Source organism: Bombina bombina, chromosome 6 (genome assembly GCF_027579735.1).
Source record: "Bombina bombina isolate aBomBom1 chromosome 6, aBomBom1.pri, whole genome shotgun sequence".
Classification (NCBI taxonomy): Eukaryota; Metazoa; Chordata; class Amphibia; order Anura; family Bombinatoridae; genus Bombina; species Bombina bombina.
Window position 1 is genome coordinate 83,532,205 of NC_069504.1, and position 24,832 is coordinate 83,557,036.

Below are 24,832 nucleotides of genomic sequence, written 5' to 3' on the forward strand. Positions count from 1 at the left end.
CTCTGTCTTTTTGGTTAAAAAGCATAATTCATTTAGCTTATGAGACTGCTGGACAGCAGCCTCCTGAAGGGATTACAGCTCATTCTACTAGAGCTGTGGTTTTCACTTGGGCCTTTTTTAAATGTGGCTTCTGTTGAACAGATTTACAAGACGGAGTCTTGGTCTGTGCTTCATACTTTTCAAATTTAACAAATTTGATACCTTGCTTCTTCGGAGGCTATTTTTGGGAGAAAGGGTTTTTTACAGGCAGTGGTAACTTCCGTTTAAGTACCTGCCTTGTCCTTCCCATCATCCGTGTACTTTAGCTTTGGTATTGGTATTCCATAAGTAATGGATGATCCGTGGACTGGATACACTTAACAAGAGAAAACATAATTTATGCTTACCTGATAAATTTATTTCTCTTGTAGTGTATCCAGTCCACGGCCCGCCCTGTCACTTTAAGGCAGGTAATTTTTTCATTTGAACTACAGTCACCACTGCACCCTATGGTTTTTCCTTTCTCTGCATGTTTTCGGTCGAATGACTGAATATGGCAGTTAGGGGAGGAGCTATATAGCAGCTTTGCTGTGGGTGGACTCTTGCAGCTTCCTGTTGGGAAGGAGAATATATTCCATAAGTAATGGATGATCCGTGGACTGGATACACTACAAGAGAAATAAATTTATCAGGTAAGCATAAATTATGTTATTTTATTTAATTAATTTATTGATAGTGTAGTGTTAGGTTTAATTGTAACTTAGGTTAGGATTTATTTTACAGGTAAATTTGTAATTATTTTAACTATTTTAGCTATTAAATAGTTCTTAACTATTAAATAGCTATTGTACCTGGTTAAAATATTTACAAAGTTGCCTGTAAAATAAATATTAATCCTAAAATAGCTACAATGTAATTATTCGTTATATTGTAGCTATATTAGGGTTTATTTTACAGGTAAGTATTTAGCTTTAAATAGGAATAATTTATTTAATAAGAGTTAATTAATTTCGTTAGATTAAAATTATATTTAACTTAGGGGGGTGTTAGTGTTAGGGTTAGACTTAGCTTTAGGGGTTAATACATTTATTAGAATAGCGGTGAGCTCCGGTCGGCAGATTAGGGGTTAATAATTGAAGTTAGGTGTTGGCGATGTTAGGGAGGGCAGATTAGGGGTTAATACTATTTATCATAGGGTTAGTGAGGCGGATTAGGGGTTAATAACTTTATTATAGTAGTGGTGCGGTCCGCTCGGCAGATTAGGGGTTAATAAGTGTAGGCAGGTGGAGGCGACGTTGTGGGGGGCAGATTAGGGGTTAATAAATATAATATAGGGGTCGGCGGTGTTAGGGGCAGCAGATTAGGGGTACATGAGTATAACGTAGGTGGCGGTCGGCAGATTAGGGGTTAAAAATATTTAATCGAGTGGCGGCGATGTGGGGGGGCCTCAGTTTAGGGGTACATAGGTAGTTTATGGGTGTTAGTGTACTTTAGAGTACAGTAGTTAAGAGCTTTATGAACCGGCGTTAGCCCAGAAAGCTCTTAACTACTGACTTTTTTCCTGCGGCTGGAGTTTTGTCGTTAGATGTCTAACGCTCACTTCAGACACGACTCTAAATACCGGAGTTAGAAAGATCCCATTGAAAAGATAGGATACGCAATTGACGTAAGGGGATCTGCGGTATGGAAAAGTCGCGGCTGAAAAGTGAGCGTTAGACCCTATTTTGAGTGACTCCAAATACCGGAGTTAGCCTAAAACCAGCGTTAGGAGCCTCTAACGCTGGTTTTCACGGCTAACGCCAAACTCCAAATCTAGGCCAGTGAGATGTGTAGTGCGATTATCTTTACAGAATTACGCTGAGATTAGAGAGACAATTTCATATATGCCATTTAACTCCTATGTTCAGCCCATTTTAACAAAAAACAACAATTTCACTTTAATTTCTATGTGTTTTTGTGCATCTGGTGTAAATTACGATTTACTCTGTGCATATTTAATATGATTTATTCCTGAGCAATTTACATACAATTTTTAAATTTTAAAAGATTTTTGGTGAAGAATTTTGTTATTTAGTTTTGTATGTTGTTTAAAATACAAATTTTATTGTGCACTTTACATTAGATATGTGCGATTCGTTTCGGATCGATTCGGAAATTCGGCCGAATTCGGTAAATTCAGGATTCGGATCGATTCGAATTTCCGAATTAAAATAGTGCCGAATCTACCGAATAAATCCAAATTAGTTCCGATTTATTCTAATTTATTCTGTAGATTCGACTGGCCATGGATTACACTTGTATTGTACAGTATATTAGGTTATATCACTCTGCTATGGGTTACACCTAATATACAGTACATAATACTAGTCTAATACACAACACATCCCACCGAATACTTACCGAAATTCCGAAATTCCGAACCATACCGAATTGAACCGAATTCAGCCGAATTTATTCGAATCCGAATAAATCCAAAACGAATCCGAACCGAATTGATTTAAATTTTTCCAAATTCGAATGGATCCGAACCGAAAGTTGAAAAAATCTGAATCGATCCGAACCGAACCGAATTTTATCGCCATGCACATGTCTACTTTACATACAAAAATGCAGTATAGACCCTTCAGCGAGACCCTAAAAGATAAAAAGAGGCTTTAGATTATTCCACTAGAGAAATAGAAGTATCGCTGTCATTAAAGTGCTGGGTACAAATACAATAGTATTGTTACTACTCACTATACTATTATTTTTACTCTTGTTCCAACAGTTCTCTTCAAATCCCTTCTCATATTATAAACCCTTACTGGTGCTGACTGATCAAACTCTTCATACACTGTCTGTAATGATCTGACACTGACCATGCGCTGTTACCCTATGAAGGCTGATCTCAGAAACCCACAAACATCAAGTCTAGCTTTTCACTTGACAACCAAGACTGCTTGGGCTTCCAGCATTATGAATGTACATTTATATTATGCAGTACGATGGGCTATGTACCGCATGACATACATCTATGTCCATTTGGTCTAAGGAGTTAAAGGGACACTAAACGCAATTTTTTTCTTTTGCAATTTAGATAGAGCATCCAATTTTAAGCAACTTTCTAATTTACTCCTATTATCAATTTTTCTTCGTTCACTTGCTATCTTTATTTGAAAAAGAAGGCATCTAAGTTTCTTTTTTGGTTCAGTACTCTGGACAGCACTTTTTTATTGGTGGATGAATTTATCCACCAATCAGCAAGAATAATCCGGGTTATTCACCAAAAATGGGCCGGCATCTAAACTTACATTCTTGCATTTCAAATAAAGATACCAAGAGAATGAAGAAAATTTGGTAATAGGAGTAAATTAGAAAGTTGCTTAAAATTGCATGCTCTGAATCACGAAAGAAAAAAATTGGGTTCAGTGTCCCTTTAAATATACATTTTCAATCTGTATAGCACAGTGATTCAGTAATCAAGCACCACATTTAAATATGCCTGCATGCAAAATAAAGGTTTAAAAGGCATTTAAAACAGTGAGTCTGTTAGCACAATTTGCACTATTTTATAGAACTGCCACTAAGGCACTGTTTATCTTATCTCCATTGCTAAGCCAATTAGGGATAGATATAAAGAAGTGTCTGTGCTAATCAGGAAATCACTGTGTAGCACATTGCAGAATTGGGTTTCTGAAAATTTTAGGATTCACTTCAGCCTATCTGGTGGTAGTGCATATAAAATGCAGCAAAGTTAATAATGGCTAAAAACTAACAAGTTTGTCCTTGTTTAAAGTGATGGTAATTTTTACGTTTTAAGTTCACGGATTATGTTTATATAGATGATTACATATTTATATAATTTTATTCATACTTTTTAATTCCGGCATTCGTTAGCTCCGCCTCCGTGTCCTTCCTTGATTTTTTCACAGTGCGGTAGAGAGCGGTCCTGCTGATGAGGAACTGACTCACGCATGCCCAAAAGATAATTTTTTTTTCCCTAAAAGCAAACATGCCAAAATGCCACAATTGTGATTGGACCACGGGAAACACGCGGAAAAAAAAGGCACTTAGTGACGGGGCTGACGGAGCGCACAATAGAACCTGAGCAGTTTGTTTAGTATAAACCAGTAAGTTTGTTTTTAAAACTTTTGATGAATGAAACTAATAGTAATTTTCGTAGTTAGATTGATTGCCGTTAAACACTGTTGATGAATTTACCATCACTTTAATTTTACCACTTGGCTAAAGGGAACTTCTAATGCAAAACATTACATGCTTCAGTTTATTAGAACATGTCATTCTTGCATTACTAAATCTAGATTATCCTAAATTCAACTCTTGCAAAGAGGTTAAACACATAGGTATTTTGCAAATCAGGAGCCACAAGCATTACAGCTCCCAAGCAGAACACTTTTGGTGATCAATCAAGAGCGACAGTTACCAATAGCCATTAATCACTCTTAATTTCCTGCTTGAGAGTCTATAATACTTGCATGAAACCCAAACATTTTATTTTATGATTCAAATAGAGCCTACAATTTTAAACATCTTTCCCATTGACTTCTTGTATATAAGCTAGCTACTGATTAGTAACTGAACATATCTGCCTCTTGTCATTGGCTTACTAATTAGTTCCATTAGCTCCCAGTAGTAGCTATATCAGTTAATATTTAAAGGGTCATGTAACTCAAAAAATATTTTGTGAGTCAGACAGAGCATACAATTTAAAAAAAAAGTTTCCAATTTACAAGGTCTGAAATGTAGGGGGGAGCCGGGAAGTTGAGGGCTTTGTGTGTCAGAGTGAAAATGTTGTGTTTAATCCTAGAGGCAAGAGGAAGCCAGTGAAGGGATAGGCAGAGAGGTGCAGCAGATGAAGAGCGACGTGCAAGGAAGATGAGACTGGCAGAGGCATTCATTATGTATTGTAAAGGCGCTAGACGGCAGCTAGGGAGACCAGAGAGGATGGAGTTGCAGTAGTTGAGGCAGGAGAGGATGAGAGAGTGGATTACAATCTTAGTTGTGTCTTGTGTAAGAAAATATCTAATTTTAGAGATGTTTTTAAGGTGGAAGCGGCAGGCTTTAGCCAAGGACTGAATGTGAGGACTGAAAGAAAGATCTGAATCAAGTGTGAGCCCAAGACATTGGGCATGCGGGGTAGGGGTAATGATGGAATTATCAACAGTTATAGAGAAATGGGGTGGATATTTTGGAAGAAGGGGGAAAAATAAGGAGCACAGTTTTGGAGAGATTTAGCTAAAGGTAGTGAGAGGACATCGAAGATTATATATAAGAAAGACAGATAGGTCTGGTGCAAAGAGATAGATTTGGGTGTCATCGGCATACTAATGATATTGAAACACGTGGGACTTTATTAAGGAACCTAATGATGAACTGTAGATTGAAAAGAGAAGGGGACCGAGGACAGAGCCTTGCTGTACCCCAACAGAAAGTGGTAACGGGGCAGAGGATGCCTCAGAGAAGGCTACACTAAAGGTATGGTTAGATACCATGAGAGAGGTGTGTCACAAATGCTAAAGGATTGGAGGGTTTGGAGCATAAGAGGGTGGTCGACAGTATCAAAGGTTGCAGACAGATCAAGGATGATAAGCAGAGAAAAGTGGCCTTTGGATTATGCTGTAAGTAGGTCGCTGGTAACCTTAACAATTGCAGTCTCTGTGGAGTGATGAGGACAGCAGTCATCAAGTGCTCTTGCAAATATATAACATTTTTGCAAACCTGCTGCCATATTGTGCTACAGAAATGTGCATGCTCCTGAGCTTACAACCCTGCTTTTTTTAAAAAAGATACCAAGATAACTAGGAAAATGTTATGATAGAAGTAAATTAGAGAGTTACTTAAACTGGATGCTCTATCTGAAGCATGAAATAAACATTTTTTTTTTTCATGTTCCTTTGAACAACTTTCCAATTGACTTCTATTACATAATTTGTTCCATTTTCTTGTTATCATTTGCTGAAATGAATACCTAGTGGAACATACAAAAAATACAGCAAGGTAGTTTCAACCTTTGGGCTGTAGTTTGTTAACCCACAATTTTTCTTTCATTATTCAGACAGAGCATATGACTTTAAACAACTGTCCAATTTACTTATGTTATCTAATTTGCTTCATTCTCATGTTAACCTTTGTTGAAAAGCATACTTATGTACTCAGTAGCAGCAGTGCATTTATGGGAGCTAGCTACTGATAGGTGGATGCACATAAATGCCTCTTTTCATTGGTTCATCAGATGTGCTGATGCCAGTAGTGCATTGTTTTTCAGTCAAAGCAGGATACCAAGAGAATGAATCAGATTTGACAATAGGAGTAAATTACACACTCTATCTTAAAGGGCATGTCATTTAAAACATAAAATTTGCTTTGTTCTCTTGGTATTCTTAGGTTACAGCTAAACCTAGATAGACTCATATGCTAATTTCTACGCCCTTCAAGGCCGCCTCTTATCTGAATGCATTTGACAGGTTTTCACAGCTAGAGAGCATTAGTTCATGTGTTTCATATAGATAACATTGTGCTCATGCATGTGGAGTTATTTAAGTACTAATTGCCTTAAATGCAAGTCTGTCAAAAGAACTGAAATAAAGGGGCAGTCTGCAGAAGCTTAGATAGAAGGTAATTACAAAGGTAAAAAGTATATTTCTATAACAGTGTTGGTTATGTAAAAATGGGTAATGGTAAATAAAGGGATTATTAATCTTTTTAAACAATAATATTTTTGTTTTTTACTATCCCTTTAATCATGAAAGAATATTTTTTTTATGTCCCATTTTTATTAGAATGTCCCTTTATATTAGTTAGTAAAATATGTACATTGTCTGTGATTCTTTATGAAAACTAGTTTATTACACAGAAGCTGACAAATGTCTATATCTTCATATTATGGTTAGCTGTATACCCCCTACATGTATTCATGTGGAGCACAGTGTTTCAGGTTTTCAGCTTGCCTTGACATCATAATATTGCATTGTACAGCCTATGCAAGTTGTGCTTAATTATCTATTGGCTAAGAGGAATATGCCTTGGAAAGCCTGACAAGAAAAGTGGAATTATGTTCAGTGAAGGAACAAAAGAGTGTAATACAGAGAACACCCTCTTTTATATGGAACAAAGAATGTATCTTTCATTTTAAAACATTTTTATAATGGATTTTTCTTTGTAATTAAGAGATCTGAATTCTATGTCTGCTACTGTTTGGATTTTGGCATTTTTTAAGTCTCTAAAAGAAAAAGTTTAAGAATTTCAATTTCCCAAAAATTAAAGGGAAGTAAAAGTCAAATGTAACTTTTATGACTGAGAAAGAGCATGCAATTTTAGGAAATTGTTCAGTTTACATCTACTATCAAATTTGCCTTGTTTTTCGCTTTGTATCTTTTATTTACCTAGATAAGCTCAGGAATAGCAATGCACCCTGAGCTTGGTGGTTACACACATATGTTGGTTGTCATTGACTCACCAGATGTGTTCAGCTGGATCTCAGAAGTGCACTGCCATTCTGCAGCTAACTTTAGGGACACTCAGGTTTTATTAAATTTTCATGATTCAGAAACAGCATGTTATTTTAAAAAACTTTCCAATTTACTTCCATTAAAAAAAAATGTGCACAGTCCTTTATATTTACACTTTTTTGAGTCACCAGCTCCTACTGAGCATGTGCAAGAACTCAGACTATACGTATATGCATTTGTGATTGGCTGATTGCTATCACATGGTACAGGGGGAGTGGAAATATACATAACTTTGAAATGTGTTAGAAAATAATCTACTACTTATTTGAAATTCAGAGTAAATGCTATTGTATTGTCTAATTATCTTGCATTTGTTGATTATGCAAATCTACTGTGTTTACTGGTCTTTTAACATCAAATCAAAACATTATCAAAATTAATATATAGGTTCATTCATTACCTATTAGCAAAGCTACAATATTTCCTTATTATGTTGAAAGGACATTAAACACTTAATATATTTGTATAAAAAAGTCTGCAATATACGTTCATTATTTATTTTGTCCCCATTTCCTGTAATTCCATTCTGAAATTGTGAGCATTTGAGTTCCTGTTAGAAATAAAAGTGCAGAGCACTGTTATATTCCACACAGTCATTGGTTGCACACTCTAATGACTTATTTATACCTGTCCCTAATTGGCCACAGCACAGAAGGTAACCTAAGTTACAACATGGCAGCTCCCATTGTTTTATAGACACTAAAACTTTACACTTATTTTGTCAATATTTAAACAGCTCATGAAACTTTAAAAAATAAACCTACATTCGCAGACAAATCTTTTATTTGAATGCATCATTCTATCTAGCATTTGTTTAGTGTTTAATGTCCTTTAAAAACAGAGGTAGAGAGAGGGTGGGAATTAACCCAGGAAGTGAAACAGGGGGTGAGGATCCAAAGAAAAGCGCAAAAAATATAAGCACATTTTTTAAAGTGTTAGAATAGTAATTTTAAAGAAATGTAGCGGTTTGCTTTAGAATAACATATTACTAAAGGTACAAATCCCCAGATCCGATATTCCAAAATCCAAATTTATTCTGAAATCCAAACTTTTTAGTTAATAATAAAAAATAAAATGTTCCCTGCCTGTAAGTCACAATCTTCACAATTTGTGTGTGTGTACTAAAATGGAAATAATTATTTAAAACAACAAATATTATTTTTCTGATTACTGTACTTTACTATCTTTAACAGTATCTGTAGGTTACACGTATAAGCTGTATTATGACATGTAAATATTGTCTAATATTTGGTCTCTCCAAACGCTTCTATATTTCAAAATTCAAACGGTACCGAATTTTAATTTTCTTTAATAAATGTGACTGTGGCCGTCTGTCTTCCTCCAATCGTCTGTGTGTGCTTCTTTGGGTGGTCATTTGCTTAAAGGCATATGGTAACGCAAACTTCACATAACACTTTAATCCTTTATGATCTAATGTGTTAGTGCATTTTATTATTGCAATGTTGCTTGTACAGCCTATCTAGGTATGCTTTTCAACAAAGGATACAAAAAACAAAGTAAATTTGGTAACAGAAGTAAATTAAAAAAATGTCTTAAAATTGCATGCTCTGTCTAAGCCATGAAAGTTTAATTTTGCTTTTTTACGGTCCGTTTAACCCCTTAGTGACTTAGTGACTTTTCTTACCATTTGAGACCAGGGCTATTTTTACATTTATGTGGTGTTTGTGTTTAGCTGTAATTTTCCACTTACTCATTTACTGTACCCACACATATTATATACCGTTTTTCTTGCCATTAAATGGACTTTCTAAAGATACCATTATTTTCAACTTATCGTATAATTTACTATAATTTGTTTTATAAAAAAAAAACACACTTTGTCCCTCAAAATCTGTTACACATCTACAACCACCAAAAAACACCCATGCTTTTTTGAAAGTTATAGGGCGATAAGTACAAGTAGCACTTTGCTATTTCCAAACCATTTTTTTATTCAAAATTAGCGATAGTTACATTAGAACACTGATATCTGTCAGGAATTCCTGAAAAACCCTTCACATGTATATATATTTTTTTCAGTAGACAACCCAAAGTATTGATCTAGGCCCATTTTGGTATATTTCATGCCATCATTTCACCGCCAAATGCAAAAAATAAAAACATTTTTTAAACTTTTTCACTAACTTTTTTACAAACTTTTTTTTTTTACTGAAATTGTTTACAAACAACTTGTGCAATTATGGCACAAATGATTGTAAATGCTTCTCTGGGATCCCCTTTTGGCTTTGGCATTACTTTTTGGTAATTAGATTGTCGCTAAATGCTGCTGCGCACCACACTTGTATTATGCCCTGCAGTGAAGGGGTTAATTAGGTAGCTTGTAAGGAGCTTGTAGACTTATTTTTACCTTTAGTGTAGTGTAGTAGAAACCAAAAGTATTGATCTAGGCCCATTTTGGCATATTTCATTCCACCATTTCACAGCCAAATGCGATCAACTAAAAAAAAACCCAAAATCGTTCACTTTTTCACAAACTTTAGGTTTCTCACTGAAATTATTTACAAACAGCTTGTGCAATTATGGCACACATGGTTGAAAATGCTTCTCTGGGATCCCCTTTGTTCAGAAAGGGCTTTGGCATTGCTTTTTTGTAATTAGAAGGCTGTTAAATGCTGCTGCGCACCATACCTGTATTATGCCCAGCAGTGAAGGGGTTAATTAGGTAGATTGTAGGGAGCTTGTAGGGTTAACTTTATCTTTAGTGTAGAGATCAGCCTCCCACCTGACACATCCCACCCCCTATTCTATCCCTGACCCCTCTCAAAAAGCTCTCTTCCCTCCCCACCACACAATTTTCACCCCATCTTAAAGTGAAGGTAAACCAAACTACTCTGCAATACATCAATGAATATATGAACCCAAATAAATATTATGTTCATTCATCAATATTTCTAAAGTTCAATATTACCTTAGATATTTGACACATTTTGCATCGAATCCGCTATCCTAAAATCAACCCGATATATTTTTTTTTTTTCTAAACAACGGTCACGTTGTTTAAACATCCAATTGATTCTTTGGCCGTTAGGCGGCCGTCAATTGACGTAATCAGTGGATGGTTACTTGTGCGCATGCCTAACTTTTTGTAGTTTATACTAGCAAAGCGAGCGCGTCCACGGTTAGCGCATGCGCATTACCCCAATCATTTGCCAGTCATAGTTTCCACCAGCATCGGATCGCAAAGGGCAAAAATATAAACATTTTAATCAGTCCTTCTACTCACAGCATCTCTTTTTGGGTACAATTCATAGCGCAAAGACAGAACCAGATTACAGGGGGCGATGACCGGGACTAACGCATGCGCAAATGTGAGAGTGAAGTTAGGATGCGCATGCGCCGTTGTTAGATGCTCGATGTGCACGAGCCTAGTAGACACGTATAGAGCGGGTGGGACCGCTCTATACGTCACTGTCTAAGAAAGCCGGAAATTAGCAATGGGAGGAGAATCGCAAGGCAACAAGCAAAAAGATATTGGTATATAAATCATGTAAAAAATAAATTTATTGAAAAAATAAAGTTAGCGACTGGGTTTAAGACTGCAAATGGATTCTCAATATCAGTTTTTAATGCCCAAACTTTACCTTCACTTTAAGTACTTGCAAAAAGTCGGCCAGTATAAAAATAAAGGTGTGTTTGTTTGTTTTTATATATTTTTTCTGAGGTGTAGGATCCCCCATTACCACCCAACCTCCCTGATCCCCCCAAACAGCTCTATAAGCCTCCCCCTCAACCTTTTGGCCACCACCTTAGGTACTGGCTGCTGTCTGCTGTCTGCCTGTACCCAGTTTACAAAAAAATGTGCCCCTTTTTTATATTTGCCCCATTTTCTGTAGTGTAGCTGCCCCCCTCAATACCCTACCCCCTCCCACATCCCTTTCCCAATACTTGAATCACTATCCATCCTTCCCTTTCACTATTGATGTCCCATAGTGTAGCGGAACCTCCCGCCCCCCTCTCCCGTGCATGCTCCCGCCCTCCCGCATACGTGCATGCTGCCAGACCTATCAGCATCACTGACAGGAAATCGGCTACCAGTGATGGGCCGCCCACCCACCTCCCTGAAAGCCCTTCCACGCCACCCACGATCTGCATCATTGCTGGCCGATGCAGAGAGGGCCACAGAATGGCCCTCTCTGCATTGGTGTGCTTAAAAAGGGTTTTTTTGCTGCAATACCCTGAAAGCAGCTGGAAGGGATCAGGATCGCTTCCATCGCTTGAAACCCCCGAGGACGTGTCAGGCAGGTCCTTGGTCGTTAACTGACACTTTTTGTAGGACGTGCCTGGAACGTCCTTGGTTGTTAAGGGGTTAATTTATCTTCTATACAATTTAATGTACCTTCCACACAATCTTCCACACTAAGGGCCCGATGACCTTAAAGGGACAGTCTACACCAAAAATGTTATTGTTTAAAAAGATAGATAATCCCTTTATTACCCATTCCCTAGTTTTGCACAACCAACACAGTTATATAAATACACTTTTTACCTCTGTGATTACCTTGTATCTAAGCATCTGCAAACTGCCCCCTTATTTCAGTTCTTTTGACAGACTTGAATTTTAGCCAATCAGTGCTGACTCATTAACTCCACGTTCATGAGCACAGTGTTATCTATATGACTCACATGAACTAACACCCTCTAGTGGTGAAAAACTGTCAAAATGCCCTTAGAGAAGAGGCGGCCTTCAAGGGCATAGAAATTAGCACAGGAACCTCCTAGGTTTAGCTTTCAACTAAGAATACCAAGAGAACAAAGTTTTGCACAACCAACACAGTTATATAAATACACTTTTTACCTCTGTGATTACCTTGTATCTAAGCATCTGCAAACTGCCCCCTTATTTCAGTTCTTTTAACAGACATCCATTTTAGCCAATCAGAACTGGCTCACCTGAACTCCACATGCGTGAGCACAGTGTTATCTATATGACACATGAACTAACACCCTCTAGTGGTGAAAAACTGTCAAAATGCCATGAGAGAAGAGATGGCCTTCAAGGGCTTAGAAATTAGCATATGAACCTCCTAGGTTTAGCTTTCAACTAAGAATACCAAGAGAACAAAGAAAAATTGGTGATAAAAGTAAATTGGAAAATTGTTTAAAATGACATTCTCTATCTGAATCATGAAAGTTTATTTTGGACTAGACTGTCCCTTTAAGGTCTCTGGACTGGCAAGATAATATTTCTCTGGTGCAATTCTTTACCCTGAAAACAGGGTGTCTCCCAAAAGGGTATATACTGCATTTAAGTATGGGAATGAGATACATTACAAAAGTGAAAAATGAAAATGTAAAAATCATACAAAATGTATAATTGAACCAACCATTCAAAGAAAATAAACAGTATTGCTAGGGTGCATCAAACTTCATTGAACAGTAAATAATTGGATACGCCCACCAATATATCCAATCAGCCTTGTGAGAAGTCAGAATTTAAAAAAATAAATAAATACATTATATCTATCATCTATATATATATATATATATATATATATATACACACACACACAAATATATATATATATATATATATATATATATACACACACACAAAAAAAATCAGGTTTATTGTCAAAATGTACAGACTTCAGCTGTTTGCAATGAACAAATCAAACAAAGGCAATTGAAATAGCTCAACACATCAAATGCCTCAATGGTTTCCCCAAATTCAACTGAAAATGCAACTTTTAATGAATTCTGCAGTCTCAAAATTATTCAACCCCTTCATAGCAAGCTTTTTTAGTACTAGAACACCATTTTGCTGTTATGACCTGCTGCAAACGAGACACCGCGTTCTGTCAGCGTTCCTGAGGAATCTATGCCCATTCCTCATGAGTAATGGCCTTCAGTTCAGTAATATTATTGGGTTTGCATGCTGCAACAGCCTTGTTCAAATCCAACCATTGAATTTCTATGGGGTTCAAGTCAAGTGACTGTGATGGCCACTGTAGAATCTTCCAGGACTTCTTCTGCAACCAAGCCTTGGTAGAATTTGAGGGATGTTTGGGATCATTGTCCTGTTGGAAGGACCAATGATGACAAAGCTTCAACTTCCTCACATGACATTTTTGCCTAGGATTTCCTGATACTTCAATGAATCCACCTTGCCTTCCACACGCTGCATGTTTCCAGTGCCAGAGGGTGCAAAGCAGCCCAAGAGCATCACCGAACCACCACCATGCTTAACTGTAGGCAGAGTGTTCTTTTCAGTGTATGCTTCATTCTTCTTCCTCCAGACATTCTGCTGATCCATCGGGCTGAAAAGTTCCAGTTTTGTTTCATCGCTCCACAGAAAAGAATCCCAAAACGTCTGTGGCTTTGGGTTAGTAATGGTGTACGCCTTGGATTTCTGGCATGGAAACCTTCTGCATTTAGTATGCGCCTTACTGTGTAAACTGAAACCTCAGTGCCTGTTGCCACTAAGTCTTGCTGCAGGTCTTTTGCAGTCACTTGAGAGTTTTTCTCAACCTGCCTTCTCAGAAATCTGGTTGCAGCCATTGATAGCTTCCGTTTTCTGCCCCGTCCAGGTAGTGTAACCACTGTTCCTTTAACTTTGAACTTGCAAACAATGTTTCCAATGGTGTCTCTAGGAACATTCAGTGCCTTTGCTATCTTTTTGTATCCTCTTCCTTGTTTGTTAAGGGTGATCTCTTCTCTTAACTTTTTGGACCATTCTTTTGCCATATTTATATATATATATATATATATATATATATATATATATATATATATATATATATATATATATATATATAAAACATGCTGTGACATGTGACACTCAACAAACCCCTATCCAGTTAAGTTATTTCATGTGTTCTAGCTCAAGCACACCTGGTGCAACTAATGAAGCCCTTGATTTGTTGCATCAGCTGTGCTTGAGATAACACCTGTTTTGCATATTTGTGCTGTTGTGAGGGATTCTATTCAGGGGGTTGAATAATTTTGATACTGCAGAATTCATTAAAAGTTGTATTTTCAGTTGAGTTTGGTGAAACCACTTAAAGCATTTATTGTGTTTGAGCTATTTAAATTGATTTTGTTTGATTTATTCAATGCAAACAGCTGAAAGTCTGTAAATTTTGACATTAAACCTGATTTGCAATGGGGGTTGAATAATTTTGATTACGACTGTATATATATATATATATATATATATATATATATACATACATAATAACAATAACTATGTGTGTATGTAATAAGTATTGGCCAACGGTTATTAATAAGGGACCTGCAAATGTGTACACGCTCCTAAGCAGTAAAAAGTAATACTTGCCACCCTTAATTGACCTGGATGTGCTGAAATAATCTTCAAGAATGAGGATCCAGCTTAACAAACATTCCAAGCAAATCCTTTCCAGTCGGTCCATTAAACCAGTGGGACCACAATATCCATCTGAGTATAAAGGTGTTCTAATAGTACAAGCAACCACTCTGCTTCCTGCTCACAGGACCCACTCCTACCGATTTATATAGAGGAGGTTGGGGCGACTAACATATGCCTCCGGAACTCTTGGTATGTGAGCTGTGTGTGCCGAAGGGGACAACAACCAAAACAAGAACTAGCTTGTACCTCTCACATGGAATAATATTCCAGAGCTCTACCTGCTAAACTGGCCCACGTCAATCATCAAAAAAGTATAGCAGCAGGGAGCTCTAATTAAAAGATAGCTTTTATTAGAAAAATAACTTTAAAAATACAAATGAACTGGCATATTGGAAAAGTCCCCATGTCTGTGAATGGGCTGACGCGTTTTGGCTACATGCTGAAGTCTTAGACCATGACTACAGCATGTAGCCGAAATGCATCAGCTTGTTCGCAGATGGGGGGACTTTTCCAACATGCTAATTCTTTTAATATTTTTAAGATATTCTTCAAAAAAAAATCTGTTTTAAAGAAAGCTCCCTGCTGCTTATCCTTTTTTGATGCATCAAAAATCAAAACAAAATTGTTCACCGAACACGTTTTTTATTAAAGCGTAAAATGTGTATGTAAATTATACAGGAATAAATTATATTAAATATCCACAGCATAAATTGTAATTTAAGTACTCTTGATGTGCAAAAAACACATATATATTTGAAGTTATAAGTATAAAATACAAAGCCTAATGTTTTTTTATGATAAAATGGGCACTCCATGGGCGTGTATGAAATTGTCTCCCAAATACAAGCGAAATATCTGAATATTTGCACCCTAAAGATCTAACAGTTTTTTCTTGCAAATAAAAAGGGTGCAAGGTTGTGACAAACTACTCAAGACACTAATTACATTGAAAGGAAAACCTATGCATATCAGCAGCTATGTTAAGGTGCAGTGCACTGAAAACAGCATATTTTGATTTGTTTTAGGCATAATATTATTGTGTACATTGTTCTCCATTGAAAACTTTCACATAGCAGACAGTTCTCATTATTTCTATGGGAGACAGCCCACCAATAGCAGGGACAGCCTCTTTTCTGGCACTAAGACTGTTCTTAAAAGGCTAAATGTAGGTTTTCATGTTTTTGGGGGTAAACGTTTGATCATCAGACCCTAAGTGTCTTGTTTTACCAAATTGCCCCCGCTTCCATATACAGATTTAATTACTGCCACCTTACTCTCAACTGTAGCTATTGAAATGTAACCCCTTATGTACCTGAATAGTGATATGAACATGGCAATATTTAAAATACTAACATTTTACTAGAAGTACTTCAAATGTTGACATGTTAAAGGGATATTCTAAAAAATACATAGCTATCTAGAATCAGTAATGCAAAAATGACGTCTTAACAATTTACTGCATGTAATGTTTTAATTAGAATGTACCTTTAATGATACTAAGGTTTAAAGCAATGTTTCTCAACTCCAGTACTCACCCTTAACAGGCCAGGTTTTCATGATATCTTAACTAGAGAACAGGTGAAATAATCAGCTAAGCTGAGAATATTTCCCACTTGAAGTGGGCTTTCCAGCTACCTTTTCAACAGAGCTAAACTGAGAGCTTCTAAGTAAGTTTTTAAACAGTTTTATACTGGATTTTTATATCAGTATCTGTACATCGTATTCTTTATAGTACTGATGGAACAAGAAAAAGACAGCGCCTCATAGTGCAAATAAATTTCAAAAGAAGAAGGGGTGTGCAATCACATCAGAGAACGTCAAATGTCGATATACTCACAAGAGCATTGGCACCCTTAGAGAAGAAGGTGCAAATGTGCAGGCTGACGTTTATTCAGCAGTCAGTACGCTGTGTAATGGAAATCCAGGTTCCCACCGATGCAGCCGTGGACTCTCCTCCGCAGTCTAAGGCAGGATTCTCTGGAGCCGTGCTGTATGGGAGAAAACAGGCAAATCTCCCCTGCGTGTAAACCAACCAGCACCCGGGTCGGTGTTTGAGGTGGACAGTTCACAATGAAAATAATCTGTCAGTGACAGAATGACTTGGCATGAGAATAAAAAAGCCGCAAAGGTCAGGCTATAGTATAAAAGAATTTAAAAGTATTTATTGTTTGAGCTTTAGACGCGTTTCTCTGCCACAAGCTCCTGGCCGTTTCATCAAGTAGAAAATATTTACACATGTGGTAGTAAGACAAATTTAAAAGACATGCCAAGAAATTTCATTGGTCAAAAACGGACCAATTGCAATATAGGATACATTGTGAATCGATACAAAATGTAACAATGTTTGAGACCGTTTGTTTCAAATAAACGATGCAAGTAACATATTACCCAAGGTTAAAAGAAAGCGATAGATCTTCATAGACGAAACAATTTTGCGTATATACCAGATCTAAATTGCGTTCGATCTGAGAAATAAAATAAAATAAAATAAAGTATCACCTATATGTGTGACTGCTTTTCAAAGATAATGATAAATTCAATGCTAGTGTTTTTAATACATATTTGTAGGCAGAATATAGGTAGATGTAAGACATTGTTAAAATTAGGTATGAGGTGTCATAAAATTTTGTATCACAATTGGAAATCCCAAAATGACATATGATACACATAAGTGATCTCAACATACAACACAAAAAATGTAAATAAAAATGTAAATAAAAATAATAGTTATCCTATATGTAGAAATATTGATATAGTAAAGTCCTGACAGTTGTAAATGGTCTCCTTTGGAGATCTGTAATGATAAGGCATAAAGAAAATAACGGCTTCAGCCAGATTTGAACTACCAAACTTTGGATTGGAAGGCAGTTGGCCTAACCACTAGGCCACAACGGACCCACTCTGTTATGAAACAGCATATGGTTATTGAGTCACCCAAATCTGTGGGTATATATGGAGAAAAAGGGAGGGTAAAAAACTAGTCTGTTGGTCCTAATTGAAAGGATGAAGGAGTGAGTGCCTATAAATCTTGAATAGGTCTAGAAAGAAGAGTTGGTGTGTGTGTCTAAATTCTTTCAATTATTACTAATGTCAAAATGATAGATGGAAAACCCAAAAAATTGGATCTCAAATTCCAAAGGTTTGGTCTAGTAGGGGACAGGAAAAAATAATACAACCTTTGGAATTTGAGATCCAATTTTTTGGGTTTTCCATCTATCATTTCGACATTAGTAATAATTGAAAGAATTTAGACACACACACCAACTCTTCTTTCTAGACCTATTCAAGATTTATAGGCACTCACTCCTTCATCCTTTCAATTAGGACCAACAGACTAGTTTTTTACCCTCCCTTTTTCTCCATATATACCCACAGATTTGGGTGACTCAATAACCATATGCTGTTTCATAACAGAGTAGGTCCGTTGTGGCCTAGTGGTTAGGCCAACTGCCTTCCAATCCAAAGTTTGGTAGTTCAAATCCGGCTGAAGTCGTTATTTTCTTTATGCCTTATCATTACAGATCTCCAAAGGAGACCATTTACAACTGTCAGGACTTTACTATATCAATATTTCTACATATAGGATAACTATTACTTTTATTTGCATTTTTAGTTACATTTTTTGTGTTTTATGTTGAGATCACTTATGTGTATCATATGTCATTTTGGGATTTCCAATTGTGATACAAAATTTTATGACACCTCATACCTAATTTTAACAATATCTTACGTCTACCTATATTCTGCCTACAAATATGTATTAAAAACACTAGCATTTAATTTATCATTATCTTTGAAAAGCAGTCACACATATAGGTGATATTTTATTTTATTTTATTTCTCAGATCGAACGCAATTTAGATCTGGTATATACGCAAAATTGTTTCGTCTATGAAGATCTATCGCTTTCTTTTAACCTTGGGTAATATGTTACTTGCATCGTTTATTTGAAACAAACGGTCTCAAACATTGTTACATTTTGTATCGATTCACAATGTATCCTATATTGCAATTGTTCCGTTTTTTGACCAATGAAATTTCTTGCCATGTCTTTTAAATTTGTCTTACTACCACATGTGTAAATATTTTCTACTTGATGAAATGGCCAGGAGCTTGTGGCCGAGAAACGCGTCTAAAGCTCAAACAATAAATACTTTTAAATTCTTTTATACTATAGCCTGACCTTTGCGGCTTTTTTATTCTCATGCCAAGTTATTCTGTCACTGACAGATTATTTTCATTGTGAACTGTCCACCTCAAACACCGACCCGGGTGCCGGTTGGTTTACACGCAGGGGAGATTTGCCTGTTTTCTCCCATACAGCACGGCTCCAGAGAATCCTGCCTTAGACTGCGGAGGAGAGTCCACGGCTGCATCGGTGGGAACCTGGATTTCCATTACAAAGCGTACTGACTGCTGAATAAACGTCAGCCTGCACATTTGCACCTTCTTCTCTAAGGGTGCCAATGCTCTTGTGAGTATATCGACATTTGACGTTCTCTTATGTGATTGCACACCCCTTCTTCTTTTGAAATTTATTTGCACTATGAAGCGCTGTCTTTTTCTTGTTCCATCTTTAGATTTGTTCTGATCAGACATCATCAAAGACCAGCTGCCTGCTGCACATTGAACACCTACACTGTGACAAGAATTTTTTCATCCTATTCACAGAGACTTTGACGGCATAAGTCATTTTCTTCCATAGCACCTATTTGGGACTCATTTACACGATAAGCACTTTTTTATTTCATTATTATTGTGACATTTTATACATATTTTTCATTTTTTTCACTAGTTTGTTGCTATATTGCTTTATTATTTGTGCGTATTGCCAATGATATTTATGTGATATTTTACAGTTACACCAAAATTGGTATTTCACAGATTGATATATTTTTCGGTACAGCAAAAGAACACTTATCACTGTTTTATTTTATATATTCTATAGCGCACTCTACATTAGTAGTTGACAATCACTATTTCAAAAGTATTCGCTTCACACTTGGTTTCACTTCACTTCCATTGATTTGTTTGCCTCCATACGATCACACCTCTTTCAGACACAGTTTTTTACCAAGTTTTTAATTTCTCTTTTTGATTCATTTGGCGCACTCTATTACCATTCCTTGGTTTATTCCTCCTCTTTATAGTACTGTCTATTACATGCAGTTATAAGAAAATTAGTGTATACTGTCCCTTTAAATGTAAAATTCTGAGAGAGAACATTGTATATAAGACTCTTAATTCCCTGTAAGTATTGCACTGTATTGGTAAAAGTAAATACATGATAATGTTGATATTTAAATAGTTTGATTTGAGAAAAACAACGATAGTGTGTGAGCAGAAAAATATTTATACAAAGAATAAAAAAATCTGAGAAAACCTACTTTAATTAATTTTAAATTTTAATTTTAAAGATTATAATTAGGCAACAATACCCAAAATTGTAACTTCAAATGAAATATAATTTTATTTTAGTATTATCAAGAATATTGTTTTGTAGCTAGCAACGTTTCTGGTCTTTGCCCAAGGCTTCCTCAATCCAATCAGTATTGAATTAAACAATCATTGCAAGTCTGCACTATTTTATTACTGTAAGCACTGCAATAAACTTTAAATTAAAGCAACCCTCAACATTCTGAGGTTTCCCGATTAGTTATATTGACATTATTTGTCAGGGTGCATTGGTTCAACGTCTGATTCAATTGTATGGTAAGCAAGTTCCGAGTAAAACCAGTTTCTATGACATTGGTTAGGCAACACTAGACATACTGAAAGAAAAATAACCAATGTAGGTATTATCATGGAATAATATCTACAGATTGTGTTTATTTTTAGGCATGGTGACTACATATTTTTTAAAGTAAACATTATCATAAGCTAAGGAGAAAATTGATAGCCTTACACATGGTTCTATGCTTCTTGAATAGTATATGTGAGCACATCAGAGTTGTGTCTTTAGCAGAAAAGACTCATAAAGTACAGACATGAGTACAATGGAATGAATGGTGTGAATCCCTCTTTCAGTCACCAATCATGCAACATTACCAGCTATGTTAGTCTGGATTAAAATACCCTTTGTTAGATCAATTTTATACTTGAATTTTTAGATGAGTTATTCATAATTATCTTTTTACAATATCTAATTCATGATCCTGGCTGTAACAAAACTGTATCAACTTAGGTTTCACATTACAGGAGACACAATATGACACTTATTGACAAGACCAGTAAGGTTAAAACTGTTGTCAGTTAATATTCTAACAACTTAACACATTTTACAAACTACAAATATATAATAAAATAATTTACACTTATAGTGGACAGAAACATCACAGATATAATACGTTTACTCAGATTTACATAGCACAACCCACTTAGCTGATGTAAAACTACTATATTGAGTTATTCTTTGGGAAAGCTAGTCTACTTTCCTAGCTAGAATATGACATATAGGCGTCAGAATTGCTTTTATTTTCTATCTGAATTAACATTTTTTTCTACTCTGGTTTTTATACACCATATAAAACTGCACATAAACCCAGAACATGTGATTTGGATATACTCTATTCATTTCGAGGTACGATTAAGGGTAAAAGTTGATGTAGATAGTAACTTCCACGTCTGCAACTCTGTAATACCTACACATAGGACATGCAGTAGTATTTATGAAACCACAGCTTCCTTGACCTAACTTATTAATAAATGTTAAATAAAATTTACACATAAAAATATATTATACTGTACTTGTTTGGGAGATATTCTAACCCCTGTACAAAACACAATTGAACTATTCTATCTTTAAGAAAAACTATAGTGGGAAAAATGAAGTCATTTTTCTGTTTTTATTTTTTTTTATTTTTTCACCAATATGAATTTAAAGCAGCAGTAAACACCTTCAAATTAAAATATGTTTTCTTCAGCCTTCCAAAAGATTACTATATCAGCAGCCTCTAAACACTTTTAGAACATAGTAACACATTGATTGCTGCAATTGTTTTTCAATATTCAAACTCAACCCACATTTTGCTTTATTTGGAGGAGCCAGTCCAGACCTAGAGAAGACAGAGCTTAAAACTGTCATTGGGTTAAATGGACATGAAACCCAAATGTTTTCTTTCATGATTCAGATAGAGCATATATGTGTAACCAACTTTCAATTTTTCTATTATTATTGAAGGATTAGAGGCATATATGGACAGCTACCAATTAACAGCTAGCTCCCAGCTCCTGAGCCTACCTAGGTATGCTTTTCAGCAAAGAATACCAAGAGAATGAAGCAAATTATTGTAAATATGCATGCTCTGTATGAAGGACAAAAGAAACATTTAAGGTTGTATGTCCCTTTAACGAAATCTCTATTTTTTCCATTTTAGTGGACATGCTTAGATAACAAACTGTAAATTATGGACAGATATGTGGCAATCCATGTGCTCTTACAGTTTTTAGGACTGGAAAATCAACAATTTAATTACTTAAATTACAGGAAAAGGGGGTAAAATACAAAATGAAAGTATACTGAAAAGCTATTTTACTGGGCATAAAATAAGCATTTTATATTACAACCTCAAAGGGTTTACTGTCCCTTTAAATGCTTAAGGGTGAGCTGTTAATTAGACAATCAAACAAAATAACTTTGTAAGATATATATATATATATATATATATATATATATATATATATATATATATATATATATATATATATATATATATATATATATATATACTTCAAAACTAAGTTCTTCCAAAATGTAGGTCTATCCTTGTATTCAAAAGACCACTAACCCCTTAGATGTTAAAGACTACTACAGTGCATTAAGATAAATATATAATTACAGCAACAATGTGATCTCTCTTTAACAGAATTATATCCTTGAGAGACAGATAAGCGATTAATAAAAAATATAGAAATTGACCCAAATTATATGTTTTTTTGTTTGCTTGTTTTTTACCCAAATGTTCTGAAATTTTCAGTTAAAATACCAGAAATACAGATTTGCTGCTAGTTCATTGGTTTTAATATTTTATTAAAACTTCAGAAATAAAAATATGGCATACCTATGGGACAATAAGCCAGCTGTCATATTGAAAAAAAATGCTAATACATTACTGCCAGCTAATATACTAGACTGGATACTTTATTGCAATTCAAGCAAACTATAAAAAGGTTTGGGTACTACAATTAAAACAAAAAGATTCATTTACAAAGACAGTATGCACTGACTATACTATATCTTCATTACAAATATAAGAAACCTGAGTTCACCTTTGTCTGCTTGTAGGAGCATTTGCTTAACAACTGACAACTCTGTGGTTGATAAATGACCTTCATAGCAAGAAAAAAAAAAATCCTACTGAATCATTTAATAAATTAGCCTTTCATTGTGTTAAACACAGCACATTTTACAATTCAACACAATTAGCTTTCAATGAAAGCTCAAGGTAATGAATATATCTAATTGTAACCACATGTTCCCCCTTTGGGGTTTGTCAGTGTCACTTCACTGTGTTCTGATATTCTGTTTGTTCTTTGTTTCTGTTTATGAATTTAAAAAACAAACAAAAGAAACTTTTGTTCTATAGCAAATTAGTCAAAGGGACATTCTGTGTGTATAATTTTTTGGTACTGAAGTACATAAATATTGTCTAGTAAGTTTACAGACAACTGTTTACCTTCACTATATGTCTCATATATATATATATACCCACACATATATACATATATTTATACATAGATGATAGATAGGTAAATAGATAGATAGGGAGAAAAAGGACACACTCGCCGGGTCTTAAGTTAGCAGTATTTATTAATACCCGAATCTCTATTAATAAATGCTGCTAACTTAAAGGGACACTGAACCCAAATTTTTTCTTTCATGGTTCAGATAGAGCATGCAATTTTAAGCAACTTTCTAATTTACTCTTATTATCAATTTTTCTTCATTCTCTTGGTATCTTTATTTGAAATGCAAGAATGTAAGTTTGGATGCCGGCCCATTTTTGGTGAACAACCTGGGTTGTTCTTGTTGATTGGTGGATAAATTCACCCACCAATAAAGTGCTTTCTATGGTTCTGAACCAAAAAAATAGCTTAGATGCCTTTATTTTCAAATAAAGAAAGCAATAGAACAAAAAAAATTGATAATAGTAGTAAATTAGAAAGTTGCTTAAAATTGCATGCTCTATCTGAATCACGAAAGAAAAAATTTGGGTTCAGTGTCCCTTTAAGACACGAGTGCGTTCTTTTTCTCCCTACATGTGCATACTCTGAATGCACCCCGGCAGCATTTTTGGATTATAAGTGTGTGCAGAGTCCCTGGGACTTTATATATATATACACACACACACATATATATATATATATATATATATATATATATATATATATATATATATATATAAAATTATTTTTTCTTCTAAGAAATGCACTAAAAAAAATTGTATATCAGTATTACATAGTCAATATTACAACTGTACCAATAAACATACAGATGTACAGTTACTATTGGCATAAATACAAGAATCTATAATAATTATCCTTGCTATTCTTGTCATAAATAATGAAAACATAATGTGACATTTTGCAATAGGCATCTATTATTATTATTATTATTAATGAAACTATTCAGTGCCACTTTATCTACATAACAATATTGATTTGCTATAACACAATTATCAATGATTTTTTGCATCAGCCAATAGCAATTTAATGTATACAATAATTTCTACAAATACCCAAAAGTTAACTAAGGCAATAAATAGATGATATTGTTATGTAAAGGATGACTACTGCAATGTTCATTAAGTGCATGGAACAGCATTGAAAACATAAGTTAAAGTGAAAGTCCCATAAGACACTGTGCAATGAAGAGGATTCACAAATCCCTAGAGTTTATTATATGTAAATTAATTAGACATAGCTTACCTGGAGCAGCTGTAGTAACCCAACAGGTATCACTAACACCATCTAGAAGAACATTTAATGATTATCAGAT